The following is a 9,821-nucleotide window of genomic DNA, read 5'->3' as shown; positions in this document are numbered from 1 at the left end:
TATCTACACATCTACCTACTTACCTGAACACCTACCTACTTATCCACACACCTACCTACTTACCTACACACCTGCCTACTTACCTACACACCTGCCTACTTACCTGCACGCCTGCCTACTTACCTACACACCTGCCTACTTACCTGCACGCCTGCCTACTTACCTACACACCTGCCTACTTACCTGTACACCCACCTACCTACTTACCTGCATACCTACCTGCTTACTTACATGGCTACCATCCACCTATCTATAATACCTAGACATGTAAATCTACCTATACAATATGTAGCTATTTTTACAAAGGCCAGAGTATACCATTGTATACAGCACATTGTTTAATGAACTGCTTTCTTTTTCATTAAGTAACAGATCACAAACAGCTTTTTGTGAAATTTACTACACATTTTTTTCATCCTATAAAATGACCACATTTATGGGAATATACCTTATTTATATAACCAAACCCAATTTTATAACATTTCATATTTTTGTATTTTTCACTATCAAAAGCAATGCTATGATGAACATACCAATAACTAGATCTATGCAAATAATTATAATTATTTCCTTAATATGAACTTCCGACTGTAAGATTGCAAGTCAAAAGATATTTTGCTAATTGTTTTATAAATTTGCCAAGTAACACTCCAAAAAGTTTGTACCAATATGTAATCACCCCTCCAACATCTTATCACACTATCAATATGCGAAAATACTCATTTTCCTGCAATCTCTCAACACTGAGTAACAAAGTTAAAAATCTTTGCCAACCAGTTAGGTGGAAAATGGTATTTAAAGATTTCAATTTCACTATCTTTGATTACTAGAGAAATTGAGCACTTCTTCATGAATTAATCAGCCAATTGTATTTTTTAAATAAACCTTTTTATTGAGGCAAAACACGAGTAAAGAAAACAGTACAAATCATAAGTATAGCTCAGTGAGTTATCACAAGGGGAATACATGCATGTAACAGCCACAGGTCCAAAAGTAGAACATTACCAGCACCTAGGAGTCTCCTTTGCATCCCCTTCTGGCCACCCTCCTCACCTTCCTCCTCAAAGGATGGAATAGTACCTTCATACAATTTCTCTATTAGCTAGCTATTGCCAGAAAAATGCCACATGACAAACCATCCCAAAATTCAATGGCTTAAAACAGCAATCACTTAAAATCATGGATGAGCAGTCACTTATTGTCATGGATGTGTGAGTTAGCAAGAGAGTCAGTGATCCAGGCTGGGCTCAGCCCATTTGCTCTGCTACCCTGGGTTCACCTGTGTGCCTGGGGGTCAGCTGATGTAGATGGGGCTTAGTTAGGCCGCTATCCTGACATCTAGCATAAGAGTTAAGCTTCGCTTCTGTTAGGATTTTATATAAATGAACTCATACAGTATTTTTTTACGTCTAGCTAATTTCACTCAATGTTATTTTTAAAGTTTTGTCCAACGTGTGTTCAGGAGTATGTTTTGTACCAACTCGCAAGAGCTGATGGTTACATTTTCAGAAATTTTGAAATTTATTTTTTAAACATAATTATTAGAAAAGTTAAATTATAAAAACATAATTAAATCACAATTAAAAACACAGGTAATAAATACTCAAACTGATTACTTCCTATTTCTCTAACTACACTGTAGTATGCCCTCTGCTTTGGGGTTGTTTCTACCTGTTGTAATTGAGTGGAATACTATATGATGATGTGCTATTGTGTGTTTCTTCCTGACCTTGTTTACAATTGTGTCACCATGACAGCTTAAAATTGGCCACAGTAGGAATCTTTACATCACAGAAATCAGAAAATGCTATAAATAAAAAGGGATGGATTTTTTTTTGATTGTCTAGACTTAAGTGGTGAAAAAATGTTAATATTGCAGATTAAACTTAAGTGTGTTGTGTCTGTGGCCATTACACTGAAGTACACAAAATAATTGAGGAATTCTTCTTCCAGTATTCAAATATACTATCCATTTCAAGATGATAGTTTGACAAATGAGAGAAGTTTTTCTCTCTTTTTGCTGAAGTCATTGAAAAGTTTTTTTTTTTTTTTTTTTGTGAGACGGAGTCTCACTCTTTTGCCCAGGCTGGAGTGCAGGGGCACAACCTCCGCGCCTCACGGGTTCAAGCAATTCCCCTGCCTCAGCCTCCCAAGTAGCTGGGATTACAGGCGCCTGCCTACCATACCTGGCTAATTTTTGTATTTTTAGTAGAGACGGGGTTTCACCATGTTGGCCAGGCTGGTCTTGAACTCCAGACCTCAGGTGATCCACCTGCCTCGGCCTCCCAATGTGCTAGGATTACAGGCATGAACCACCGTGCCCGGCCAACAAATGAAAGAAGTTTTGACATAAATCTTTATTGTCTTTTGTCTTAGTCTTTAACGTAAATAAAACTATCAACTAACATTCATGACAGAACTACAGGTTCAAGAGTTTGGCAAAAATCAACAAAATCGATTGAGAATCAATTGGCAATATGGAATTTACAATAAGTATTATATATTTTATTTTTTGTAAATTGTATCTTATACATCCTTTATATTAGCAACATTTATAATAAGCATATATATATACACACACGTGTGCACACAAACATACATGTATGTATATAACCCCCCATCCAGAGACAGTCATTAAAAATTTACATACACCACTGGATTCATCCACATTGTATACTGTTGTGTGCAACAGTAGTTATTCATTTGCATTACTATGTGGTATTCTATTGAATGATTATACTACAATGTATTTATCTATTCTACTGTGAATGAAGTTTGGATGATTTACAGTTTTGTATTTAACAAATAATGCTCTTGAAACACTTTTTGGATGTATTTGAGTACACGTATGTACTTATTTCAGCTAGATATTGTATTAGTTACCTATTGCTGCTGTAACAAATTACCACAAATTTAGTGGCTGAGAACAATACAAATTTAATACAATTCTGGAGGTCAGAAATCCAAAAATGGGTCTCAATGAGGTAAAATCAAGGTGTTGACAGGGCTGCATTCCTTCTGGAGAGTCTAGGGAGGATCTGTTCCCATGCCTTTTCCAGCTTCTAGAGGCTGTCCACATTCCTTGACTTGTGACCCATTCCAGAGAGCAATGGCATCACTCCAAACCCTGCTTCCACTGTCACATGGCCTTCTCTCACACTGACTCTCCTGCCTTCTTCTTTCCCTTATAAGGACCTTGGTGATCACATTTAGAGTCCAGGAGGATCATCCAGGATAATCTTTCTATCTCATGATCCTTGACCTAATCACGTCTGCAAAGTTCGTTTTGCCATGTAAGGTGACATATTCACAAGAGCTGGGGTTAGGATGTTAAAATCGTTGAGAGCCATTTGTCTGCCTACCACAGATATATACTTTAAAATGGACTTGCTGGGTCATGAGCATTCATATGTTCAGCTTTAGAAAATATTGCCCAATATTTTTTCCAAGTTGTACCAACTTAGCCTCCCACAAGCAACATATGAGTATTTTGGTTACTCCACATTTTCACTTGGTAGGGTCAGTCTTTTTAATTTGAGCCATTTTGGTGAGTTTGCTGTAGGAACTCATTGTGATTTTAATTTGCATTTTTCTGATTACTATGCACATTTTGATAGGCCTATTAACTATTTGAATGTCCTCTATTGTGAAGTTCCTATTTAGGCCTTTTATTCGTTTTTATTTTAGGCTGTTTGAGCTTCTCTTTTTGGCATATCAGAACTTTAAAATATATATATTCTGGACACAATCTTTTTTATCAGTTTTATCACAAATATTTTCTCCACACTGTATATTACATTTTCCATTCTCTTTATCATCACTTTTTGATGAACAGAAGTTCTAATTTTAATGTGATATGGTTTGTCAATCTTTTTCTTTATTGTTCATGTTTATGATATTCTAAGAAATCTTTGCCAAATCAGTGTCTTGAAATTGCTTTCCATGTAATCGTCTAGTAGGCTTATTGTTTTCCTTTCCACATTACATCTATAGTCTATATGAAATTGATTTTTTTATGTGGTGTAATTTACTTTTTTAACCATGTGGATTGCAACCAGCCCAACACTACATTGAAAAAAACCATCCCTTCCCCTAATACTTGTATCATTGCATGTCTTTACATTTAATTCAGTAAAAAAAAAAGTGGAGTGATAATTTGAGGCATTGAATAATGTTATCTTCTCCCAGAAAGAATTAGCTTTTGTTTCTGCAGACAGTTTGGGGCAGATGGCAGGAATTGTGGATTGAGCTGATTGGATGCTAGAAGGAAGGTTTATTTCCAGTTTTTCCTTCCTTCAATGGTATACCCTTTTGGGGGTCCCAACTGCAAGCCTTGGGATTTATTGGGGCCTCTCCTCCTTGGTGGGTTTTAATATTTTCTCCCTGCCCCATAAGAGTGCTGATAGTTCTACTCAGCTTCTCAGACTTTCGGCTGCATTTTCTTTCAGTTTCTCAGCCTCTTAGTTACAGCTTTAGAATCAGCAAATGACTCCAGGGGAAAAGCAGTGCCAAATGTCAGCTCACTCTAAAGACACCGTGGGCCAGGCGTGGTGGCTCACACCTGTAATCCCAGCACTTTGGGAGGCCGAGGTGGGCAGATCACTTGAGGTCTGGAGTTTGAGACCAAACTGGCCAACATGGCAAAACCCTGTCTCTACTAAAAATACAAAAATTAGCTGGGTGTGATGGTGAACACCTGTAATACCAGCTACTCAGGAGGCTGAGGCATGAGAATCACTTGAACCCAGGAAGGGGAGGTTGCAGTGAGCCGAGATTGTGCCACTGCACTCTAGCCTGGGTGACAGAGGGAGACTCTGTCTCAAAAAAAAAACAACACTGTGGCCCACCAGTCAATGCAAAGGCTTATGATGGTCAGGTGATCAGTGGAGTCTAACTCACAGCAGGCCCACTCGGTGGCTATTTCTCCAGTTCCTGAGAACTTGGCAACAAGGGACATGCTGGTAGGAAATGTTGAGTCAAAGCCCTTGTAATGTCTTTTTCCTACCAAAATAGTAAAACAGAAACAATACTGCACACCTGGGGGAATTGCAGAGATTAATGCCACCATCAAAGACTTGAAAGAAATAGGAGGGCACTGTCTATCACACCCCCATTTAACTTACCTGTTTGGGCTGTGCAGAGCCAGATGGATCCTGGAGGATGACTGTGAACCATCTTAAACGAAATCAAATCATGAGACTCCACTTGAAGCTGCTGTCCCCAGGCAGTGTCCCTACTGGAGCAAATCAACACAGCTTCTGGCACTGGGTATGATGCCACCGACCTGGCCGATGCCCTTTCTCCATACCAGTGTTCAAGGGCTAACAGAGCAGTTTGCTTTTACCTGTCTGGTCCAACGGTATATCTTCACAGTGTTGCCTCAGAGCGACATCAACTTCCCAGCTCTCTACTGTCATGTAGTCCGCAGAGATCTTGATCATCTTGATGTTCCACAAAACATCCCACTGGGTCCATCACACTGATGACATTATGCTGATTGGCTGAAGTGATTGATCCCAATTACCTGGGTCGATTGGGCTGCTGCTATGTAATGGAGGCAAGGAGGACCATGTCTGGAACCCAAGGGAAGTCACTGAGTCATCTCTTAGTACTCCTTTGTCCAGCAGTAGAGATTAATGGACAATGTAGCAACAAAAGAAATTAATTTTCTTTTTAATTAATGGACAATGTAGCAACAAAAGAAATTTTTTTGTCCATTAATTAATGGACAATGTAGTAACAAAAGAAATTAAGAGATTAATGGGCTATGTGGCAACAAAAGAAAAAGCAGCACAGCTGGGGACTCAGACCTTTTGGGAATGAAAGTTTGAGTCATTCTACCAGGTGGAAAATCCTGAGCTGCTGAGATTTGGGCCAGGAGGAAAAGAAAGCTACAGACTGGACTGTGGAAGAAAGAAGCCACAGATACTAACCAGGAGCTCAGGACCAACTACAGAAGTGAGGACTGTAGAAGCTTTGCATATTTTCTCTTTGCTTTCTGTATGCATGTGTTTACTGACATACACTAACCATTTTTAAATATCTCCTTCCTATTTAAAATTTTTATCCAAGTTGTTGGAGGTCAACTTTACAATTTAGTCTTTAGGTAATAGAATATTCCATGGGACCGTGACTAAATTTGAAGAGTAATAGAGGCAGTGATGGATACAGTAATTGGGGTTTTGCATCTTTTGGGATTTTGCTTCTTTTTATCTTGGGGAAAGGTGAGGGTTCCTTCCTTGTAAGGAGAGCCATATCTTGTTAGGTAGAAATACTGAGTTGTTTGGTTTTTGTATGACAGTCAAATGTGTGTAGAAGAGTGCATATGAAAGCTGGGTATTCGAAGGGGTAGTCTGTGCCAGGGGTCCATTTATGGCCTGTCAGCTCTAAATTCACCCTTCAGTACCTGCTGTGCAAAAATGAACTGAGCTTTCAAGCTTTCCTCTTTTATAGCGAACACGATGTTAAGCTTCGTCAGTAGAGGGCAGTGGAGGGGCACTTAGGGAACGTCCTTTTCAGCTGCAGTGGCTGTGCTTTGCTTTTCCTGCACCCGCCGCTCTGACCACCCGCAGTGTGCTCTGTATGGAGACATCGCTGGTGCTCTGCCCCAGCCACACGTCCGGAGCATGAGCCTCCTAAGGCTTTGCGGTCCTGGTTGGGGCCAAGGAACCACGTTGCTGTGCCCCCATCCTCCACCCACTGCCCAGCCCCGGGACAGACACTGCACTTCAGGCCTTTGACTGCAGTGTGGCCTCCGCTGCCTCTGCATGCCCACCACCAGCCTTGGCTGGCTCACACTCAAGAGGCCGGATTCCTGCTTACCAAGGGACGGCGGAGAAGCTCAAGCCCCAGTAGCCCAGAAACTCCCTGGCCATCCAGGAGTCTGCAACCTCACCTTCTCAGCAAGGATGCAACCTGGGGAAGAAGCGCCCCTCCCGGCGGCCCCTCCTTAGGGCCTTTCCCCCAACCCTCGGGTACTTACATCTTTATAGTTATTCTCCTATGATAGTTTAATAATTGCTTATATTAAACTTCCCCTTTTTCTGTCTCCTGATTGGACCCACACTGATAAGCAAGATGATAATGAAAGGAAGCCCCAGAACGTCAGCTGGGCCGCTGGCCTGTCCGTCAACTCGTTCCAATTACAACAGGAAGCCAGACGGCTCCAAGGAGGGATGTCTCTGGAACAAAATGACAACTGATAGCTTCTCTCATCTCATGGAAAAGTTAACTGAAAAGCTGTAGAGGGCATGGGAAGAATTATCTACACATACAAAGAATCATAAGAGAATTAAAATTTACTTCATCATGTAGAATATTACATTGAGGAGTTACTGAGAAAATGGGAAGAACTGGCTAGAGGCACAAGAAAATGCCTAAGAAAATGAAAGTGATTTAAGCACTTAAATTTAAGCAATGGTTAAATCCATAATTAGCAATTCATTATAAAAGAAAGGAATTATAATATATTAGATGTGTAATTAACAATATAAAGGCAATTAAAATGATTTAACCAAAATTACAATAAACCTGTGATTGAGAGATGGGGGATAGCAAACAACAGGTGGGGATAGGGTGGTATAAGAAGCCAAATAACTGTGCAATTGCAAATGATATTGGAAGAAAAGGGGGCATTAGCAAAGAAGAAGTCTGCCTGTCCAGAAAGCATATCACCGTTAATGGGTACAAAAATAGAGTTAGATAGAATTAATAAGATCTAGTATCCTGCCAGGTGGGGTAGCTCATGCCTGTAATCCCAGCACTTTGGGAGGCTGAGGCAGGTGGATCATTTGAGGTCAGGAGTTTGAGACCAACCTGGCCAACATGGTGAAACCCCGTCTCTACTAAAAATACAAAAATTAGCTAGGCAGTAGTGGCGCATCCCTGTAGTCCCAGCTACTCGGGAGGCTGAGGCAGGAGAATTGCTTGAGGCTGGGAGGTGGAGGTTGTGGTGAGCTGAGATCGGGCCACTGCACACCAGTCTGGGGGAGAGAGCGAGACCCCATCTTAAAAAAAAAAAAAAAAGATCTAGTATTCCATAGCACAACAGGGTACTACAGTCAACAATAATTTATTGTACATTTTAAAAGAACTAAAAGAGTATAATTGGAATGCTTGTAACACAAAGAAAGGATAAATTCTTGAGGTGATGGAACCCCATTTACCTTGATGTGATTATTACACATTGTATCCCTGTAACAAAATATCTCAGGTACCATATATATATATATATATCTCAAAAATTGAAAATAAAAAATTAAAGCAAATTCAAAGAAAGAAAGCATATCACCACGCTGTACCAATGATGGACACAAGGCAAACGCCGTGCAGAAACAGAACAGAACAGCCCAGATACATAAGAAAAACTGCAGGAAGCAAAAGGCCACTGTGAGCTAAGGCTTGTAAAAAAAAAAAAGCTGACTTTCAAAGTTTGTTTTATTTAACAACTTAGGCATTAAACGATCAATTATTCAGGAGGACGTTTGATGTGGAGACGTCACAGAGAGTTGGAAAACGTACAAACTGGCAAAGGCAACCCAGAAGGACACCACTCGCCGTTCCGCTATGAGAAGTTTAACTCTGTGTTTCTGAAGCTTCCACGTGCATGTGGATGACCTGGTGTCCTGTTAAAATGCAGATTCAGAGTCAGTAAATCTGGGATGGAGCCTGAGATTCTGAATTTCTAACAGTTCCCAGGTGGTGCTGATTGCTGCTGTTGGTCTGCTCTTCTTTGAGTCCAAGAGTCTGAGTGACTGTAGATCGGCCACGCAACCAATCATTAAAAAAAAAAAAAATAGATACAATACGTTGACTGAGACAGGACAGAATGTGGGAAACACGGGTGTATACATAACATTATAAATCAAAACGTATCTGAGGCAGGTCTCAATCAATTTAGAAGTTTATTTTGCCAAAGTTAAAAACACACCCGGAAATAAGGATTACAAATCTGCGGGAACAATCTGTGTTCCATGCCATTTTCCAAAGATGGTTTTGAGGGCTTCAATATTTACAAGGGAAAAGCAGGTGGAAAAGGAAAGAAAGAGGATATGGTCACAGTACAGAACCCGCAAGTTGCAAGAGAAAAGGAGCAGGTAAGGGAATAGTCAATTATGTGTAGGTCTTGTGCTCAGTGAGTTGGCACTTTGTGTAAGGTAAGGTGAACATATAGTAGCTGTCTGTGGGGATAGTTAACTTATTATCTGTAGTTATCTGCTTAGTAACAAAAGGAAAGGCAGCTTCTTGCATGATTCAGCTTTCAGCTTATTTTTTTTCCTTCTGTCAAAGTGAATTGGGGTCCCAAGTTTTTATTTTTCTTTCTCAACATGGGGCTACTTGTCTCTAAGTGCTATAGGGACAATTGGCTCACATGTGCACAAATGCTAAAGAACTCCACCTTGGAAGTGGAGGAGACATGGGAGAGAGCTAAGAAACTTTGTAGAGTCTTAGAAAGTTCTTGACATCAAGGAGATGCATGAGAAACCACATAGATGAGAACCACACCCCACACCCCCCACTGCACGAACAGTGTTATCAGTGGTGACAACCATCCCCCGTCTAAGAACCAGTGACTTAGAAAATTCTCGTTTCCATGTGGATGGCATTGATAGGTAGATCTGGAAAGTGCACCAGTAATTTGGCAATTTTTCATGACCTGATTAAGAACTGTGTAAAGAAATATGGATTAGATGCTATTTACAATTAAGTAGAGTAGTCACTGGTTTAATAACCATACCCAAAGCGTATTGATTAATTGACTGATGTCCACTTAAAGGAAGGTTTCCAGGACGCTGTGTACAGCTCTTTCATGTTCAAGTATG

The sequence above is a fragment of the Hylobates moloch genome, unplaced genomic scaffold (genome assembly GCF_009828535.3).
Source record: "Hylobates moloch isolate HMO894 unplaced genomic scaffold, HMol_V3 SCAFFOLD_18, whole genome shotgun sequence".
Taxonomy (NCBI): Eukaryota; Metazoa; Chordata; class Mammalia; order Primates; family Hylobatidae; genus Hylobates; species Hylobates moloch.
The sequence above is the reverse complement of the archived record's forward strand: the minus strand, read 5'-3'. Positions refer to the sequence as shown.